The sequence below is a fragment of the Macrobrachium nipponense genome, chromosome 18 (genome assembly GCF_015104395.2).
Source record: "Macrobrachium nipponense isolate FS-2020 chromosome 18, ASM1510439v2, whole genome shotgun sequence".
NCBI classification, from domain to species: domain Eukaryota; kingdom Metazoa; phylum Arthropoda; class Malacostraca; order Decapoda; family Palaemonidae; genus Macrobrachium; species Macrobrachium nipponense.
In genome coordinates, this window is record NC_087211.1 from 39,659,581 (window position 1) to 39,682,132 (window position 22,552).

Genomic DNA, 22,552 nt, shown 5'->3' on the forward strand with positions numbered 1-22,552 from the left:
TCTGAGAGCTCATCCACCTGCTCACCAAACAGCCGTTGACTCTCTCGGGAAAGTTCATCTGCCTGCCGAGATGGGGGGATCTTGCCAGCCATTGACTTTCACCAGGAGAGTTCGTCTGTCTGCCGAATAGGTGGTGGGTCTAGCTAGTGAGAGTTCCTCTGTCTGATGAGTTGGGGGAAACTCGCCAGTCATTAACTCTCGCCAGGAAAGATTTCCCTCAGGATCACTTCATCCTACCAGCGTAGGCAGTGCTTGCCGTCCAGATTATTCCAATGGAATTATCAGAAGGAAGGTATCTGCAAGAATAGACCTCTAGATATCAGACTATTTGCCCGCTTTGACAGAGATCTTCTATTACATTAATAGAAGTCTTCATCAAGGGACAGAGCATACTTGAAGAAACAGAGTTCCCTCTTTCTGCAGAGCCGGTCTTCTAGATTATTCCAACAGAATGACCAGAAGGAAGATATCTGCAAGAATATAGCTCTAGATAACCAACTATTTGCCCACTTTGACAGAGATCTTCAATTACATTAATAGAAGTCTTCATCAAGGGACAGGGCATACTTGAAGGAACAGAGTTCCCTCTTTCTGCAGAGCCGGTCTTCTAGATTATTCCAACAGATTGACCAGAAGGAAGATATCAGCAAGAATATAGCTCTAGATATCTGACCATTTGTCTGCTTTGACAGAGATCTTCTATTAGACTAATAGAAGTCTTCATCAAGGGACAGAGCATACTTGAAGAAACAGAGTTCCCTCTTTCTGCAGAGCCGGTCTTCAAGATTATTCTTACAGCATGCCCTCTGGTCTCCTGCCGCCTCCCATCTCAAATACCTGTCGCGCTCAGGTATTTTTTGTTTTGGAGACTGCATCAAGCCCATCTCGTCCTCGGTAGCGTGGTAGTGCTTTTGCCCGCAAGTAGTCATTATATATGTATATGAATCACGGTAATGTGATATGACTTATATAAAAACTACATGAGGGCAAAAGCACTACCACCCTACCAAGGACGAGATGGGCTTGATGCAGTCTCCAAAACAAAAAATACCTGAGCGCGGCAGGTATTTGAGATGGGAGGCGGCATAAACTTATATCTCTTGCGGTGGCAGGGTTGGCTAAGGCTTCACTGTCAGTCCTGGAATTGAGAGGTCAATAGTTCGCGCCTGTCGGCCGGCAATTCTATTAGCCCTTAATAAATTCCCCCTCGGTTAAACATATATGAAAATATATTAATTTCGGGGTAGATCGAATTAGATATTAAAGGACATTTGTAGCTCGATATATGTATATGAATCACGGTAATGTGATATGACTTATATAATGACTATGTGAGGGCAAAAGCACTACCACGCTACCGAGGACGAGATGGGCTTGATGCAGTCTCCAAAACAAAAAATACCTGAACGCGGCAGGTACTTGAGATAGGAGGCGGCATAAACTTACATCTCTTGCGGTGGCGGGGTTGGCTAAGGCTTCCCTACCAGTCCTGGAATTGAGAGGTCGATAGTTCGCGCCTGTCGGCCGGCAATTCTATTATTGCTTAATAAAATCCCCCACCCTCGGTTAAAATCATAATATGAAAATATATTAATTCCGGGGTAGAGCGAATTAGATATTAAAGGACATTTGTAGCTCGATATATATATGGATCACGGTAATGTATATTGACTTATATAATGACTATGTAGGGCAGCACTACCACGCTACCGAGGACGAGATGGGCTTGATGCAGTCTCCAAAACAAAAAATACCTGAGCGCGGCAGTATTTGAGATGGGAGGAGGCATAAATTTATATCTATTGCGGTGGCGGGGTTGGCTAAGGCTTCACTGCCAGTCCTGGAATTAAGAGGTCGATGGTTCGCGCCTGTCGGCCGACAATTTTATTATCGCTTAATAAATTCCCCCTCGGTTAAACATATATGAAAATATATTAATTCCGGGGTAGAGCAAATTAGATATTAAAGGACATTTGTATCTCGATATATGTATATGAATCACAGTAATGTGATATGACTTATATAATGACTACATGCGGGCAAAAAGCACTATCACGCTACCGAGGATGAGATGGGCTTGATGCAGTCTCCAAAACAAAAAATACCTGAACGCGGCAGGTATTTGAGATGGGAGGCGGCATAAACTTATATCTCTTGCGGTGGCGGGGTTTGGCTAAGGCTTCACTGCCAGTCCTGGAATTGAGAGGTCAATGGTTCACGCCTGTCGGCCGGCAATTCTATTATCGCTTAATAAATTCCCACTCGGTTAAACATATATGAAAATATATTAATTCCGGGGTAGAGCGAATTGGATATTAAAGGACATTTGTAGCTCGATATATGTATATGAATCACGGTAATGTGATATGACTAAATATATATATATATATATATATATATATATATATATATATATATATATATATATATATATATATAGGCACCAAAGCCTTCTTAACCTCTTGAATTATTTGCTCTTTTTGGATACGTTTGTCACTACAAAAAAGAGCAAAGAACTCAAGAAGTTAAATTTAAAATGACATTGTGGCTATTACAATTGCATATGTATCTGGTAAAAAAGCGACCAGTAGATTCTAGACACACATACACATACATACACACACACACACACACACACACACACACATATATATATATATATATATATATATATATATATATATATAATATAAAGATATATGCCACGAAGGAAAAATAAACGAAGGAGGTCTGCAAGATCTTTCGACGTTAAAAGTCCTTTACTGAGCAGAGACTGTCTCTGCTCAGTAAAGGACTTTTAACGTCGAAAGATCTTGCAGAACCTCCTTCGTTATTTTTCCTTCGTGGCATATATCTTTATTTATGGATTATCACGTTCCTAACTTTCGTGATTCAGTTATACATATATATATAATATATATATATATATATATATATATTATATATATATATTTGTGTGTGTGTGTGTGTGTGTGTGTGTGTGTGTGTGTGTGTGTGTGTGTGTGTGCGTGGATCGTAGCTCTGTTTTCGCTTGCAGACAGACACGAAAGAGGAGGAGGAGGAAGAGGAGACGAGAGACGAGAGAGAGAGAGAGAGAGAGAGAGAGAGAGAGAGAGAGAGAGAGAGACTGCTAACTTTTCTCCTTTCATGCAGAAAAATACAAGATGCCAGATCCCGAGGAGGCATATTTCAGGTATCATAGGTTTAAGTTGGATAAAATCGAGCCGGTCTTCACTTGGAGTGAGGGAGGGAGGGAGGAAAGGGACACTCGATCCAAATGCAAAGGAGGGAAAGTGGAAAACACACTCGGAAGAAGAGGCAGACCTATCCTGAGTTTCTGTGACCCCCAAGGAGGGACCTTCGTTCCAATAGCGAGAAGAAACACACATTCAAGATTCCTTCGGTGTAGTTTGTTTGTATGGTGATTTTACGTTGCATGGAACCAGTGGTTATTCAGCAACGGGACCAATGGGTTTACGTGACTTCCGAACCAAGTCGAGAGTGAACTTCTATCACCAGAAATACACATCTCTCACCCCTCAGTGGAATGCCCGAGAATCGGGTATTCAGATAAATTATGTCACCTAATTTGGGTTACATAAACGAATCATTTCATATAGGTATCCATTCGTTGCAACAATATAGAAATTAACATTTTTTCCACTTCTGTCTCACGTTTCAGTGAACACTGTCTCTAACATAAGAAGGCATTCCGGATAAATTTCCGTATAGGTCTACATATACATTTTTGAAGTTGGCAATCTTTCTTTCTTAAAAATACAACGAATCATATGCAACGGTACCCTTCATATCCACAACTATCAAGACGAAGCTACTCTTACAGAAACCATTAGTTAATATATATATGAGAGACAGAGAGAGAGCAACTCATGAAAATAGACAGCGATCTTATTTCCTATTGCCAATGAGAGATCTAGGGAAATTTGGAGAGAGAGAGAGAGAGAGAGAGAGAGAGAGAGAGAGAAGAGAGAGAGAGAGAGACCTTACCTTACCTTACAGACCTTACATTTCGTTCGGGTTGCCCCAGGTCCCTCAGTGTGAGGCGCCTCTAATGTCTACCAGAGAGTTGCTAGTACATCTTCCGGTATATTTTGCATCTTCCAATCTTGGATGGTCTGGGATGCAGTTTAGATATTTGTCGAGCTTATTCTTAAACACATCTACGCTCACTCCTGATATATTCCTCAGATGAGCTGGCAACGCATTGTAAATAAGACGCGCTTATCGATCGATGTGCGTAGTGGATTAATGTTCTGTGTGCTTTCTTATTTTTCCTGGTATAGTTTTGGGCACTATTAATCTACCTCTGCTTGCTCTTTCTGATATTTTTAGTTCCATGATATTTTCTGTTATTCCTTCTATCTGTTTCCATGCCTGAATTATCATGTAGCGTTTCTTCTCTCCTTTCTAGACTATATAAGGTTTTTGGAGGATTGTAGTCTTTCCCAGTAGTCTAGGTCCTTAACTTCTTCTATTCTAGCTGTAAAGGACCTTTGTACACTCTCTATTTGTGCAATATCCTTTTGATAGTGTGGGTACCATATCATATTGCAATATTCAAGTGGACTACGAACATATGTTTTATAAAGCATAATCATGTGTTCAGCTTTTCTTGTTTTGAAGTGCCGTAACAACATTCCCATTTTTGCTTTACATTTTGCCAACAGAATGGCTATTTGATCATTGCATAACATGTTCCTATTCATCATCACACCAAGGTCTTTAACTGCTTCCTTATTTGTGATTGTCTCATTTATTAGGTCCCCTATATGCATATAGCTTTCCTTCTCTGTCTCCATAATTTATTGATTCAAATTTATCAGAGTTAAATACCATCCTATTTACCTCTGCCCAATCATATACTTTGTTAAGGTCTCTTTGTAGAGCGTTTCTCCATCTTCATCACAAGTAATTTCTCTACTTATTCTTGTGTCATCAGCGAAACTACTCACTACCGAATCCTTAACATTACTGTCTATGTCTTCAATCATAATAACAAACAGTATTGCAGCTAGCACCGTACCTTGTGGCACACCGGATATTACCTTGGTTTCATCCGATTTCTCATCGTTTGCAATAACTATCTGTTTTCTGTTGTGTAAAAATTCTTTTAACCATCTTCCTACTTTATCTACGATATTGTGTTTTCTAATTTTCTTTGCTAATATATTATGGTCTACTTTGTCAAAAGCTTTTGCAAAGTCTAGATAAACCACCATCTGTTTCATTTCCGCTTTTCATATTTTTGAATATGTTCTCACGGTGGACTAACAGTTGGGTTTGTGTACTTTTTCCGGGTACGAAACCGTGTTGTCCTATATTAAACAATTATTTTTTATTAAATGTTTCATAATATTTTTCTTCATTACCTTTAATACACTTTCATAATATGTGATGTTAGACTCACAGGCCTATAATTACTTGCCTCTAGTCTTGATCCACTTTTGAAAGTAGGGGTGATATATGCTAATTTGTGCTCATCATAAATCTTGCCTGTATCTACACTTTGTCTTAATAATATTGCAAGTGGCTTTGCGATAGAATGAACTACTTTCTTTAACAAAATAGCAGGGACTCCATCCGGCCCTGCAGCAGCTCCATTTTTAATTTCATTAATTGCCTGCACAATATCAGCTTCATTAATTTCTATGTCAGCTAAATATTCACTATTTTCGTCCCTTACTTCTATATCATTATCTTCATTATCTATTCTAGGGGTGAATCTCTCTTATATCGTTCTGCCAGTATGTTGCAAATTTCCTTTTTTTCATTCGTTAATCCCTTCTTCAATTCTCAGAGGGCCTATTTCTATTCTTCTTTTATTCATCTTCTTCGCATATAAGTATAATAGTTTGGGGTTTTGCTTGATATTTAATAGGGTTTTTTCTTCCAAGTCCCGTTTTTCATTTTCTTTTGATTGTATAATCTTTTGTTCTGCATTTTCTATCTTACTTTTTAGTTCATAACTTTCCATGCATTTTTTTCTTTTGCAAGACCTTTTTTCCACTTTCTGATTTTCTGGAACAAGATCCTTCTGTCTCTTGGTATGCTGATTGATTTGTTTACTTTTCTTCTTCGGTATATATATCCACTATTTTCTCCAATATTTTATATAATATCTCCGTATTTACCTATGTCATCACTTACGAAAATATTATCCCAATCTTTGTTTAATTCTTCATTAATTTCTGACCTTTTTATTTTTATTTTTACTGTAGAAGTTGTATTTTCCATATCCTTCCCACTTTTTCATTTCTTGCTTATCTCTATTTTCACTTGCTTTGGAATGAACTGTTAATTCTATGACATTATGATCTGAAATACTCGCATTATAAACTATTATTTCTTTAACATAATTCATCTCGTTCACAAATACTAGGTCTAAAGTATTTTCCTTTCTTGTTGGCAGGTGATTTATTTGTTGAATGTTGTATTCTAGTAGCATATCTAATAGCTTTTCAAATTGCCTCTTATCTTCTGCACTACTATTACTCTCTTTTTTATATGTATAAGTACAACCACAGTCTCCTATTCGTTCTTTCCATTCTACGAAAGGAAAGTTGAAGTCACCAGATAGGAGAATAGTCCCAGTCCTTGTGATTTCTACATATATCATCCAATTTTTCAATTATTAAGTCAAAACTCTTTAGTATTAGGAAGGTCTATATAATTACTATGTTCATCAATTTTTCAGATTCAAATTCTACCGCTATTAGTTCACATTCTGAGTTACTATATTTCTCATATATTTTTCCTTGTTTTTTGTCTTTCCCATATATTGCGGTTCCCCTTGATTCCTATTTTTTCTATCTGATCTATAAGTTTGGAACCCTTTTATTTGATCATCATTCCCAGTCTCTTGGGATACCAGGTTTCACTTATATTCATTATATCTATTTTCTTTCATTTTGGGTTAGTTCTTCTAAGTACTCTATTTTTCTTTTTGAGTTACTCGGTAAACTAAAACCCACTGCGCATTCCATCACTATGATGGTTTGCGTGTTTTCTCCTTCATTTAATATTGGTAGTAATAAGGATTTTCCCATGTCTCTTTCCTGTTCTGGTATGGTTTTTCGGTTTTTTTCTTTTTTTCATTTCCAGAAATTCTGACATTAAAAAATCCAACTTTTCATAATATTTGATCTTCCTCATCATAATTATTCATTTTGTGTCGAATCTGCAATTTTCTCTCCGTTTCTGCAATATCCTCTTGCATAATAATACAGTTATTATCTCTTGAGTAGAATTTCGGAGCTGATGCTTTGAAATTTTTTGCTGACACCTCTGCATATCTCATTGGTGGTTTGCTTTTCTCTTTTACCTGATATTCTTGATTTCTCTCTTTATTTGTTTCTTTCTTATTTTGGATTTTATTACTTGGTTGGTTATTTATTTGATTATGATTCATGGCTACAGGGTGCATATATTTGCATTTTTTGTCGAACTTACATCCTTTTCCTTCTTTTAGGTTTTTACATATTTTTGGATGCAGATCTCTGCAATCATCCCCATAGCCATCTAAGTATGCACATTTACCATATATTTCATAGTTTTGACATACAGAGAGAGAGAGAGAGAGAGAGAGAGAGAGAGAGAGAGAGAGAGCAACTTATGAAAATGGACAGCGATCTTACTACGTATTGCCAATGTGAGATCTCGTAAATTTAGAGAGAGAGACAGACAGACAGAGACAGACAGGGAGAGAGAGAGAGAGAGAGAGAGAGAGAGAGAGAGAGAGAGAGAGAGAGAGAGAAGGGCAATACCCCCCTGACCTCCCAGGCAACCATCTCCATTAAAAGCAACTAGGAGAATATCAAGTGATACGTTAAGATCCTTTGCTGGCTGAGCCTCTTACATTTTAAAATCATCTCCAGCAGTACAAAGACCAAGCGAGATGGAATAGACCCAGTTCCCATTAAGGCGAGAGGATGTTATTCGTCAGACTGAACCTTTATCCCTCTGCCTTTTCATATAAAGCTCGCTCTCTCTCTCTCTCTCTCTCTCTCTCTCTCTCTCTCTCTCTCTCTCTCTCTCTCTCTCTCTCTCTCTCATTCTTTGGTAGTTGTAACCCCTTTTGGAATTCTGTAAGGACAGCTTGCATGTTTCATGGAAATAATAATAATAATAATAATAATAATAATAATAATAATAATAATAATAATAATAATAATAATAATATAAAAATAAAAATATAATAATAATAATAATAATAATAATAATAACTAATAAAATCATAATAATAAAAATAATAATAATAATAATAAATAATAATATTGAAAAAGAAACCCACAAAATTACTGTGTATAACTTGTTTACCTATAAGTATTTACATTTTATTTTACTCATAAGTAAACCTATAAATAAACACGTTATACACAATAATTTTGTGGGTTTCTTTTTCAGTCTTAAGAAGAAAACTGGAAGAAGTTTATGTTACGTTTAATAATAATAATAATAATAATCAACGCCATAATAGCAAGGATAAGTATGATAGAACTGAGCCAACCAACATTATTTTGAAATAACAGCACTGTAAATCTTTCGATATCTTTTAATGTCTATGTAAATGAAATATTTCCAAAGTAATCATCAGTTTACACTAAATAACTACTGATTTTCAGTGAATCATCTTCATGTAAATGTTGCTATCTTAAATCTTTAATGCCTTTAAACTGACCCTTCTAAAATATCCCCGGTTAAGCAGAAATACACACACACACACACACACACACACCCACACACAACCCCATATATATATATATATATATATATATATATATATATATATATATATATGTATATATATGTGTGTGTGTGTGTGTGTGTGTGTGTGTGTGTGTGTGTGTGTGTGTGATTGAGGAAATCTTTTCGATGACAGAAGATAGTATAAGATGACCTTGCCCAGCGAGTACAGTTCTACAATGCAGATAAATATAAATTCATCCCAGTCAAAATTAAAAATACAGAAAGAAAAAAACTCTCCAACTATTGCCTCGATTTCCACCAAACCCTTAAAACGAAGTCAAGACGAAACTCTTCGTCCAGAAACCATTAGTTAATGAACTGCACAGCCCAAAATACTTCATGGCAGAGAGAGAGAGAGAGAGAGAGAGAGAGAGAGAGAGCCAGCAAGGTGTAAAATCGAGGAAGGGGAGGCAAGAAGGAGGCACACAACATTCAAGTGAGAAAAATGTCCCGAGAGGAAAGGAGGAAAGGAGAGAGAGAGAGAGATGTAGGTGAGGGAACGAGAGAGGAGCCTTCAGGGTGATGTTAGGGGAAGGAGCGATGCAGGTAGGGGGAGAAGAAAGCGGGGTGGGGAAAAGGAATTACGTAAAGAGAAGTGGTGATATTGGGAGCGGGGGGAGGGGGGGGGGTGAAAGGAGGGGAAATGCGAAGGAGGTGGCTGCAGGATAATCTTTATGATCTCTTAATTCGTTCTCGCATCGACCCTGTGTGCTTTTTTAAAGTTCACGGGCGCATTCAAAGCAACCTGGATTCCGGAAGAGAGAGAGAGAGAGAGAGAGAGAGAGAGAGAGGAGAGAGAGAGAGAGAGTCCTCCGTGACTTTCGCTGCTCTGCCGGTAAATGCAATAACGAAGCGTATCTCAGAACTGTGTGCTTTTGCCAATACACACACACACACACACACACACACACACACACACACACACACACATATATATATATATATATATACATATATATATGTATATGTGTGTGTGTGTAAATAAATTCTACTGTTAAAAACAGGATACGTTTCAAAAATAAAAGGCCATTAAAACACTCTGGTTTAAAGCTTAGGACTATATTTCGGTGGGCTGACTTCCACTCTTAGCAAGTAGTGAACCTACTTGATAAGGGTAGAAGTCAGTCCACCAAAATATAGTCCTAAGCTTTAAACCTGAGTGTTTTAATGGGCCTTTTGTACTTGAGATATATGTATTGTGTGTGTGTAATTATACATACATACATATATATATATATATATATATATATATATATATATATATATATATATATATAGAGAGAGAGAGAGAGAGCGAGAGAGAGAGAGAGAGAGAGAGAGAGAGAGAGGACTAACCCGTCGTGGCCATCCACCGTGTGGACTTAGATACTCGATGCAGTTACTGGGAGCGCGAATGTTTGATCAAACTTCGGAGCTACACAAGGTGCCAGATAATTAAGAGTCCCGTCCCGCACTGGAGCCATTGAAATGATAGGCTGCACGGCATCGTGATTCATCCCACAGGATACCAATGAACTTATGTAACTTGGCCTTAAATACTGCTCGATTTGTGAAGGTCGAGATGTGAGTTAGATGCGCACCTAACATCGGCTGGGTTTATGATACTGCACTCAAGTTGGGACGTGGAGCATCTTACTCTCTTCTAGTGTGGCGGAGATGATGACGGAACGGGTAGCTAGAGGTGTTGGGTTTTAATGGCTGTCTTGTGCAGAATTGTAAAAAGAGTCCTCTTTGATTTTATAGTTGCCTAGAATTGTACAGCTTGCTTTAGTACGCTCACGCTTACTCATGCGTATGCTTCTCTTGTTTGTGCTACCGTTTCCTCATTATCAAACAGTCGTAGATCGAAATCTCACACGATGAATAGCACTTATATCTTATGTTAATTCCGGTACACAACAAGTTTATAAGATGTCTCCATAACAAACGCCTGTTATTAAATATATAACTAAGAAACCCTACATTATGAGATTATTAGTACTAAAGAAGTTGGATGAACTAACAAGACTCGACTGACATATGGAACTTGGAGGCCGAATAAGCTGCGATTCTGTGAATTTATTGATTCTCATTCCATTTCGGCTGCAGATTTCATTCACCGTACGCCAAGTTTTTTTTTTTTTTTTTTTTTTTTTTGTTTTTTTTTTTTTTTTTTTTTGTATCTGAGCGAGCAATAACATATTGATGTACATTTTTTCAAATACACGTGTTTCATGCATTTATGATTATTCGTTCATCAGTCCACAACTCTCTCTCTCTCTCTCTCTCTCTCTCTCTCTCTCTCTCTCTCTCTCTCTCTCTCTGTTTTGAAAGTATTTTCCCCCAGGTAACAAAAAAAAAACAAAACAAAAAATCCCACCTCGCCATCTTGAACGTGGGACATGACGTCACCTTCCAGGTTCAAAATGCCGAAAATGACGGAAGACCTTCGAGTTAAGGAAATGAAAAAATGATAAAACAAAAATTCACATTCTGTCTGTTTGAACACAAAGAAAAATCAAGAAAATAGACTGAGGCAAATTCCTGTACCTCTGGCTACATCGAGGCTTTCAGACAATCAAAGAGCCTCCACCCAGCCCCTTCTCCAAAATCAACCTAGCCCCCAACGCCCAGAATATTCGCCTTCTCTCCAGCGCCACCCGCCCCCCTCCCCCACCACCGCGCCCCTACCGCCCCCCCAACCCGGTTGCTGGCCCTCCATGAACTGGAAACCTTCCCGTACCTCACCCACAGACATTCAAGTACACAACACACCTGCAGGAACGCAAAGCACATGACGCCACAGAGCATAACACCACACACACGTATTATAACAAAATGTAATACAATACCCGCCCCCCCCACTCTCTCTCTCTCTCTCTCTCTCTCTCTCTCTGATGTTAGAATTAAGCTACAAATAACCCTATTATCAAAATCATACTTTGTTTGTATGGTGTTTTTACGTTGCATGGGACCAGTGGTTATTCAGCAACGGGACCAACGGCTTTACGTGACTTCCGAACCACGTCGAGAGTGAATTTCTATCACCAGATATACACATCTCTCACTCCTCAATGGAATGTCCGAGAATCGAACTCTCGGCCACCAAGGTGGCATGCCAAGACCATACCAACCACGCCACTGAGGGTAAATCGTGCGAAACAGAAGTCATCTACAAAGAAAAGATTAGAGGAGGTCTTCTATAACGTGGATATCTCTCCTTCCTTAGCATAGTTGCTTGCGGTGGGTAGCAGAGAGGCTAGAGACAGATATATATATCATATATATATATATATATATATATATATATATATATATATAAGCCCTTCCTCTTTAATGTCTCTACTGCATCATCAATGTGCTAACTATTTACCTAATATTCCCATTTCACGTATAACCATTATCTTTAAAAGCGACATAGAATCAATGTCTACCCATTTACGTATGGTTGAAAGCTTGAAACAAAAAAGCAACGACAAAACAGAGGTGAAAAACACAGCGAAATACGATTCGGTGTCCATTAGTCAGTTTCTGTTTTTCACAGTAACCTGAACACTGTTCTATTAATATCGACGGTCTCTGATTTTTTTTCCTCTCTCTTCCCATATGTAGCCTGCGGCGATCTGGGAGAGAGAGAGAGAGAGAGAGAGAGAGAGAGAGAGAGAGAGAGAGCTGAGGTGGGAAGGGGGAGTTAACATGATACCTTCAGAAGCACCACAATACTGTGGGCGAAAAAAAAGGGGGCAGTACTGCTAGGCTTATTGCTACAGATTTATACCTTTGGAACGATCTCATAATAATAACAATAATAATAATAATAAAGGACGCAAAATATTACACAACCCAAGATAAACTAAAAAACCTCTCATTTCGTATCTCTCTCTCTCTCTGTATATATATATATATATATATATATATATATATATATATATATACATACTATATATATATATATATATATATATATATATATATATATATATATATATATCTATATATATATATATATATGTATGTGTATATATATATATATATATATATATATATATATATATATATATATATATATACATACATACATATATATAGCTTACTGAAATCTTGGCAAAAGTAGTTTAATTCTACAACGCAAGAGCGAAATATCACGCAGACTCATACGCACGAACGAACGCAGGCCCAATCTTCTGACAGAGCAGGTGCACTCGATCACTACCCGGTGCCCCGAGTTGGAATCGCGCGAGCAATCGGCACTTATTGATGCGAGGGAAGAGGCGAACAGGAAATACTGATACGGAGAAGAAGAAGAGGGAGAAGAGGAAGAGGAAGAAGATGAGGATGATAATGACGCAGATGTTTGAATACTACGTAATACGGATAAGGAGACCAAGAAATAAAGACAAGGAGAAAACAACAAAATAATAGTAATTGGTTGTCATTATATGAGATTAAGAAGACGTAGAAAGAGAGGAAGAACCGCGAGATGAAGACAGAAAAATAAAAGTATATATGCCGAAGTTTCTTCGGCGCACTCGAGTTTTCTGTACAGCGTATAATCAAGACCACCGAAAACAGACCTATCTTTCGGCAGTCTCGGTGTAATGCGGTATGAGCCGCGACCCATGAAACTTCAACCACACCCAGGTGGTGGCCTTGCTATATCGTTGCCAGACGCACGATTATGGCTAACTTTAACCTTAAAACAAAAACTACTGAGGCAACAGGGGTGCAACCTGGTATGTTTGATGATTGGAGCGTTTAAGATCTGAGGCCGGAGAGAAAAAGTCGAAGACGGAGAGACAAAGCCATCACAATCGTTTTCTTTTACGGAAAACTCAAAATGCCGAAATGACTAGGCATAACATTAAAGGTGGACAATCCGCTCTCTGCTCAGAAGACACGCGCCTCACAAAAGAATGCAAACATTGACTCCTCGATGCATAATGCGACGTTCAACATCTCTCTCTCTCTCTTTTTTAATCTGCGTTACCAGGGAGACTCTGCCTTCGAGTGACACGTCTCCGGAAAAGGTTGGATAAACTGAGAGTGGCGAGATGAAAACATGCCTAATGAGAGAGAGAGAGAAACTATATTATCGAAAAGGGTTGGATAAACTGGACGGTCTGCGCGATAAAACATGCAACTCGAAGGAGAGACATCTGAGAAGAGAGAGACGAGAGACGAGGAGAGAGAGCTATGTTAAATCAAACACGGACTATTCAATAAAAAATAATATTTTCCACGAGAGATGGAGTACATTTATATGCCTTTCATTCATAAAAGCGTTAATTGCACCGCTACACTTGGATGCTGACAGAGCCAGAAAGGAAACTATACCTCCACGTACCCTTCATTCATCTAAACACTATTACCTAAACCATAAAAATTACCAAAGTTCATAAGAACAATAAAAAATCAAGTTTTCTGCATGAAACTCTCAACCACGGGCATGAAACTCTCAGTCGCGGCCCAAGAAACTATTAGCCACATGATCATCGCTAAATTTAACCTGTAATAAAATATAAAACTACTGAGGCTAGAGGCCTGCAATTTGGTAAGTTTGATGGTTGGAGGATGGATGATCAACATACCAATTTGCAGCCCTCTAGGATCTGAGGCCGGACAGAAAAAGTGCGGAAAACTAATAAACGCGAATCTGAGAAAACGTTCCATAACACATTCTGAGTTGCTACACAACACGAGTGAAGAAGATTCATTTCAGAGGAAACGTGACTCAGGTAAATCATTAATTAGCAGCTGCCCTGATTCAGTTATCATTTTTACGTGACTCCTTCCCTTGCATTCATAATCATTATTAACATCACTGATAAAAGTGGCAATTATTATCCCTAGCAAACATAATTATACAGAAATTATGTATGAAAATTCGTAAAGTAACTAAGTCTACGGGCGTAACCAGCCTCGTTTCACGCGCAGAACCAGCTCCGTTTCAGGGATTCCCTTCTCACCCCCACCCACATCGGAGGGGGGGGGGGGGGGAGAGGTAGGATGAAACCCCATTATAAACCATCTTAGGGGTCCCCACTATAACCTTGCCAAGTTTCATGCCCATCGGGCCAGCCGTTTGGTCGAGAGTGAATGACAGACGGACTTACAGATATTACGCCCATTATAGTATGATTAGATGGCTACTCATACTACGTTCCTAACCTCATTAAGAATTACCTTCCGTTTGCCATTCATATCATCACTAGCGAGAGCAATAAAATGACCTCACAACTTTAACTGCAATCACAGGGAACATAACGAGCAACTGAACACAAGGTACCCGCGACTGGAAAAAAAAAATGCAAATCTAGCCGAACCCCGGACGAATAATTATGATGTCGATGGAGAGAGAGAGAGAGAGAGAGAGAGACATAAGGACAGATTACATACACGCAGATGAAGACAGACAGCACACAAAAGATGAAGTACTGTGACAGAGAGAGAGAGAGAGAGAGAGAGAGAGAGAGAGAGAGAGAGAGAGTTGGAACGGGGCAAAGTCCTAATTGCCACTTCCGCAGATGGGATGACTACACATTGTACGTACAGTATGTGACTTCTCTTGCACATTGTATGTGATCCTTCAAAACTGAACAACCTAAGAGGAGATGAAGTAGGGTGAGGGGAAGCTGTGAGAGAGAGAGAGAGAGAACGGGGTGGAGGGAGGTTATATAAAGGTGAAGTACCGCTATTCCTTCCTAAACAGGTACAGTACTCCCCTGACGAAAGATTTTTCCGAATTTCAAAATTTCACAGCCAGCCTCTTGCGTCGAGGAGGGTGCTGAGTAATACCTTTAGCGTTGTAGTATAAATATATTGATTCAATATCTATCTATCTATCTATCTATCTTATCTATATATATATATATATATATATATATATATATATATTTTAAAAAAAAAATTTTTATTAATATATATATAATATCAGTAGTCGAACGCATGCTGTAAGTTTTTGGTACATGAATATATTCAATACTGGAAATTCAATGTGTATTCATTGCGGATCTTACATAATACACACACACACACACACACACACACACACACACACACATATATATATATATATATATATATATATATATATATAGTATATATATATATATATATATATATAATATTTATATACAGGTATATATATAATTATTCGAGCTATAAATGTCCTTTCATATCCGCTCTACCTCGGAATTGATATATTTCATATATGTAAACCGAAGGGGAATTTTTTTACTTAATAATTTCGTCCTCTCGTGGGATCGAACCACCGAGAGAACGAAATTATTATCAACTAAAAACAAAAAATTCCCCCTACGGTTTACATATATGAAAATATATCAATTCCGAGGTAGAGCGAATTAGATATGAAAGGACATTTGTAGCTCGAATAATATATATGAATCACGGTGACGTAATAATATTCATATATATGTGTATATATATATATATATATATATATATATATATATATATATATATATATATATATATCTATATATATATAAAGGAAAGTACACCATTTACTCAAGTTGTCTCCCGTGTAAAACAAAGTGGCAATGCAGGTCCGAAAAAGAAAAAAAGAAAAAAAAACATGGTACTCAATAACAATACTGAAAGCCAAGGGACAGAAAGAACAAATGCTAATATGATATCAACAACCAAACGCGAAAAAACGGTAGAGGCGAAGCTCAAATTTCAAATCTGCTCCATCTCTCTCTGACCTCGTCTGTCCTTACCTGCTGACCCAATTTTCCTTTACAAAACGCTAAATTGCCAACGCAGAGATGTCGTAGATGTGACGAGAGAGAGAGAGAGAGAGAGAGAGAGAGAGAGAGAGAGAGAGAGAGAGAGAGAGAGATTAATATCGGAGGAAATGAACTTTGGAGAGAAAAGCACTATAGAAAGATAGTTGGAAAATAAATAAAATATAAATAAAATAAAATACAAATATTTAAAAAAACGGTGTTTTGAGGGAGGGCATCGGAGAAAGAGGGGAAAATGTCGGAAAAAGATTTTCGTGAGGGGGGAGAAATGGAGAGGAGAAGAAAGTTAGTTCTCGTGAAAGCCAATAGAGGCGAAGTCCAGTATTTGTACAGGGTTCAAGAAAAACCGCAGGTGGTCAGAGGAAGGAAGAAGCAATTGAATTAATCTCAGAGAGAGAGAGAGAGAGAGAGAGAGAGAGAGAGAGAGAGAGAGAGAGAGAGAGAGAGAGAGAGAGAGAAAGGGGGCGTTAACACTTCGATCAAAAAAGCAGCGAGATTTTGTGCGCTTATAGAATATCTTCCGAGAGAGAACGAGAGGAAGAGGAAGCAATGGTGCAACTTTACTAATAAAAAGACAAAGTTTACCTGTGCTAATGCCTAAATAGAGAGAGAGAGAGAGAGAGAGAGAGAGAGAGAGAGAGAGAGAGAATATCTAGGGTCCGGTTCAGAATGAGTCACACAGATGGACTCAGATGGTATCTATCACACGCTCAGGTGGTTCCCAGGGCGGTCAGGAAATGGTCCTTGCCTTTTAGTTAGCCAAAGGAAGTGTGGGCGGTGAATGTTAAAACGTATATATATAACTATAATAAGGATATACATATTCTGCTCATACAAAAATGGGCGTGCTCTTTCCCATTCAGTCCGAAGGTCGAAATAATGCAAAAATTCTTCCCGATTGGAATAATAATAATAATAATAATAATAATAATAATAATAATAATAATAATAATAATAATAAAAACCTATTCACTATCCTATGAATTAACGAAAAATAGAAAAGTTTGGTCTGCGTCTAAACACGTAGTAATAATAATAATAATAAAATAATAATAATAATAATAATAATAATAATAATAATAATAATAATAACCTATTTACTATACCGCGAATTAACGAAAACTAGAAAATCTTGGTCTGTGTCTAAACACGTAATAATAATAATAACAACAATAATAATATTAATAATAATAATAATGATAATGGACGACATCAAGCTGTATGGTAAGAGCATCAAGGAAATAGATACCCTAATCCAGACTGTAAGGATTGTATCTGGGGACATCAGGATGGAGTTTGGAATAGGAAAATGTATATAGCTACCAGATGGGAACAACATCGAACACATAGATGAGACGGGATACAAATACCTGGGAATAATGGAAGGAGGGGATATAAAACATCAAGAGATGAAGGACACGATCAGGAAGGAATATATGCAGAGACTCAAGGCGATACTCAAGTCAAAACTCAATACCGGAAATATGATAAAAGCAATAAGCACATGGGTAGTGCCAGTAATCAGATACAGCGCAGGAATAGTGGAATGGACGAAGGCAGAACTTCGCAACATAGACCAGAAAACGAGTAAACATATGACAATACACAAAGCACTACACCCAAGAGCAAACACGGACAGACTATACATAACACGAAAGGAAGGCGGGAGGGGACTACTAACCATAGAGGACTGCGTCAACATCAAGAACAGAGCACTGGGGCAATATCTGAAGACCAGTGAAGACGAGTGGCTCAAGAGTGCATGGGAAGAAGGACTGATAAAAGTAGACGAAGACCCAGAAATATACAGAGACAGGAGAAAGACAAGCAGAACAGAGGAATGGCTAACAAACCAATGCAGGACAATACATGAGACAGACTAAAGAACTAGCCAGCGATGACACGTGGCAATGGCTACTGAGGGGAGAGCTCAAGAAGGAAACTGAAGGAATGATAACAGTGGCACAAGATTAGGCCCTAAGAACCAGACATGTCCAAAGAACGATAGATGGAAATAACATCTCTCCCATATAGGAAGTGCAATACGAAAATGAAACCATAAACCACATAGCAGCGAATGCCCGGCACTTGCACAGAACCAGTACATAAAGAGGCATGATTCAGTAGCAAAAGCCCTCCACTGGAGCCTGTGCAAGAAACACCAGCTACTTTGCAGTAATAAGTGGTACGAACACCAACCTGAAGGAGTGATAGAAAACGATCAGGCAAAGATCCTCTGAGACTATGGTATCAGAACAGATAGGGTGATACGTGCAAATAGACCAGACGTGACCACGATTGACAAAATCAAGAAGAAAGTATCACTCATTGATGTCGCAATACCATGGGACACCAGAGTTGAAGAGAAAGAGAGGGGGAAAAAATGGAAAAGTATCAAGACCTGAAAATAGAAATAAGAAGGATATGGGATATGCCAGTGGAAATTGCACCCATAATCATAGGAACACTAGGCACGATCCCAAGATCTCTGAAAAGGAATCAGGAAAAACAAGAGGCTGAAGTAGCTCCAGGACTCATGCAGAAGAGTGTGATCCTAGAAACGGCGCACATAGTAAGAAAAGTGATGGACTCCTAAGGAGGCAGGATGCAACCCGGAACCCCACACTATAAATACCACCCAGTCGAATTAGAGGACTGTGATAGAGGGGAAAAATAAAATAAATAAGTAAATAATAATAATAATAATAATAATAATAATAATAATAATAATAATAATAATAATAATAAATAATAACAATAATAACTATTTTTGGTGTAGAAGACCCTCTTTTGGGCAAATGCTGTTAAAAAGGATGGCAGAATTAAGCAAGTTGATTTTATATATTGTTTTTTCTATTTTCCTTACAATTCGCTTATCAGGCTCAGCGATGTTTCTGAGTAACTGGCCAATATTCATATTGGGAATTTTCAAAAAATTGTAAATGCTGAAGGTAGTCTTTTATTAGACCAGGAAATCAGGTCCAGGTCAAGCAGGAGTCGTTGTCTGTGCCGGTTCTTATAAAAGATTACCTTCAGTATTTAACATTCCCAATATGAATATTGCCCAGTTACTCAGAAACATCGCTGAGCCTAAGAAGCGAATTGTAAGGAAAATAGAAAAAACAATATATAAAATCAACTTGCTAATTCGCAGCTTTTGAAGAACAGCGGGTCCCATACAACCCTTTGAAGAATAGGGGTCCCCAGTTTTTTGGGCCTTTTGAAGATACAGATCCACGGACACAGCGGGAGGAGCTCCCGTAGTTCCGCCATGGCCTTACTGTAACCCCTGTGGCTAACACGCGCAGCACAATATTACCTCTTGCCAGAACATGCCGTGCTTGCCAAATCTTTAAATATGCGGATAAGGCGCGAAGCGCTTTTCCGCCACGGCCTTACTGACAGCACACATAAATCGATCGTCCGCGGATATGTAGTCGCTCCCCTATGAATATAACAATGGTACTGACAATCAAACAAGCAGTTGTTTGCTCATATTTAGGTTTGTTCACCACTGACAACCAGTCATGTTGTTACTTGTTTTCCTCGGTGGTTGTTCTCCACTAAATACCTTTTTAACAATACGGACCCCAGTTTTATCCTTTTGAAGAATAAAGGTCCCAGATTCGTATGGGACTGCTATTCTTCAAAAGCTCCCTTAATTCTGCCATCCTTTTTAACAGAATAATAAAATAATAATAATAATAATAATAATTAATAATAATAATAATAATAATAATAATAATCTATTCACTATCCTCTGAATTAACGAAAAATAGAAAAGCTTGGTCTGTGTCTAAACACGTAACAATAATAATAATAATAACCAGGCCTTAGTATCCTATGGACTAAAGAAAACCCATAAATAATAAGCATCAAAAGTGTAAATGTGTCAGGCCAGTTTAGACTAGGTCTTAAGACCAGGGTTCAAGCAATTTTGTTCAGCACACTTCCCTACAAGGGAGTTGAGATACATATTATCGCCAGTGCTCATAATGGAGGAGGTAGCTTAATACATATTTAAGCAATATTGCCTAATAATCATAAGTTGGGTTGAATAACTGCTATTGAATCCGTGCCCATCTCCGGCTACATATTTGTCTGCCTAATAACAATTAGACGCGCAGTGATTTGTCCCTTAACAAGAGACAGACTCCAACACTAATCTGAACAGGTGGCTAATCAATTGGCTTGTTCATCACAGTCAGTTTTCCTGGAATTAACGACCATATCGACAGGCGAATCAGTATAACCTCCGATTGGGTGACAAGCAGGGCAGCCAGTCACGATTAGTTCCATCGCATCGGCTGCTGGTATCAGTTATCAATGACTTTTTCTTCGAGTGACGACTTACTAGGGAGGAAACATACCAGTTTCGAGGAGATAATATTATTTCCTGCACAACTTAGTAGAAACAGTCCATTTTTCGTTATAATTTAGTGTACAATAATTCTAATTTAAACCGAGAAGAGCTGAAATGTTTTTTCCACTAGTTTCTACTACCATTTCAATTATTTCCGTCGGAAATGAAGATTTAGTGATATGAGCAAAGAGCAAGAGAAATCCTAACTGAAAAGTCGCTTCCTTTCCTGCAGAAACGAAGAATACACTGGAAAAACCACATTTCTGTATTCAAATGAATTTTGATGAACGATATGGAGGGGGAGGGGGGATTAAGTTTGACAACAGGCTGTGTACCACAAGGTACCATGTCCTCAACCTGACCTAGTGCTCAGTGTTCCAAACTTGTCAGAGGAGGTCATGTAACATAGCACACCTTGTCCCTAACAAGTGACAGGGGCCGTGTACCACAGGGTTTCAAGAGAGTACCTTCACATGGCAAGGAGGCCTCGCATCATAAGGGACAGTGTCCCTAACCTCGCACTAGAGGCCGAGTGTCACAAGACCCCATGTCCCTAATCCGTCACAGGGGGCCGTGTATCACATGGCGCCCAGCACTGACTTATATTTGAATTTTGGGCCTCTTTTGAGATAATAATTAGAAAATGTATGGAAGCCATGATTTACGCCCCCCTAGGAAGCTTCTGGCGGCCCCCTAGAGGAGCGCACCCCCCAGTTGAAGAATCATTGCCCTAACCTCTTACAATGGGGACTGTATACCATAGACACCGTGCCCCTACCTGAACCAGGCCACCTTGTTACTAACAAGTTCAAAGGGCATTTGTCACAAGGTGCGGAGTTCCAACCTAATGGTCTAGAAGGAACACTACACCATTGTAATTGTTTGGGATAAACATTGTCAGTGACTTCCTATCATACCTTTACTTTGAAGCTGTTTATTTAGCATTGCTGCCGTTTTATTATAAATGAAGTTATTTGGGTTGATCAGCCACAACGAAATCTAAGGGCAGAATTAGTGCAGCTATGTTAATTACGGGTTAAAACTAGTTAGAACAACACCCCATTTGGATCCTAATGATTCACTGCACGGTATCCTGAGACGCTTCACTAAACCATATTCCAGTGACGCCAGTGTGTCCACATCAAAAGGAGTGGCAGTTATCCGGTAATACCTCGTTAGAACTAAGCGTCATCTAAACGTAACAGTCACTAAAATCTGGGTGTGTATGTGTTAGGATGTGTTTAATTTCCAGTGGAATTTACCAGACTCGAACACGATTTTTTCCAGGAATATACAAGTTTACCCTTGCCGAAGCCTATAATAAAAGTACGCTGAAAGCCCTGAGCTGATAAAAATATAACTAACTAATAAAACGCAACAGTGATTAAAATGATAAGACTCTTCAATGGCAAATGGTACTTTTATCAACTATTACCAAATAGAATGATTGTATATTACTCCTTATTCATTTGTTTTCGATAATGATTTGTTAAAGTTGACAGTTCTCGGAAAAAAATAATAAAAGAGGATTACTTTCTGGATTCTTGGTAGGATCGGGTTCATAGACTCTTCGAGCTCAGGCCGCATCCGGATCGCGGCCATAGCTTAGGCTTAGATCAACCTTGGCTTAGCTAACGGTCTCGCTAACAGACAAAAACATCAAATGTCATCACAAAAC

The 22,552-nt window shown here is 38.4% G+C and overlaps 1 protein-coding gene across 3 annotated transcripts in view; it reads right to left on the bottom strand.

Moving 5' to 3' along the window:
- Nucleotides 1-22,552, bottom strand: part of LOC135196992 (shootin-1-like) — a 141,129-nt gene that overhangs the window by 110,942 nt on the left and 7,635 nt on the right. Inside the window, exon 1 of one of the 3 annotated variants that reach the window (XM_064223875.1) lies at nucleotides 10,102-10,126. The exons of the other annotated variants lie outside the window; for them this stretch is intronic. The gene's annotated coding sequence lies outside the window, so the exon portion shown is untranslated. Of the gene's footprint in view, nucleotides 1-10,101; nucleotides 10,127-22,552 lie in introns of those variants that run through there. 3 annotated transcript variants of the gene reach the window in all.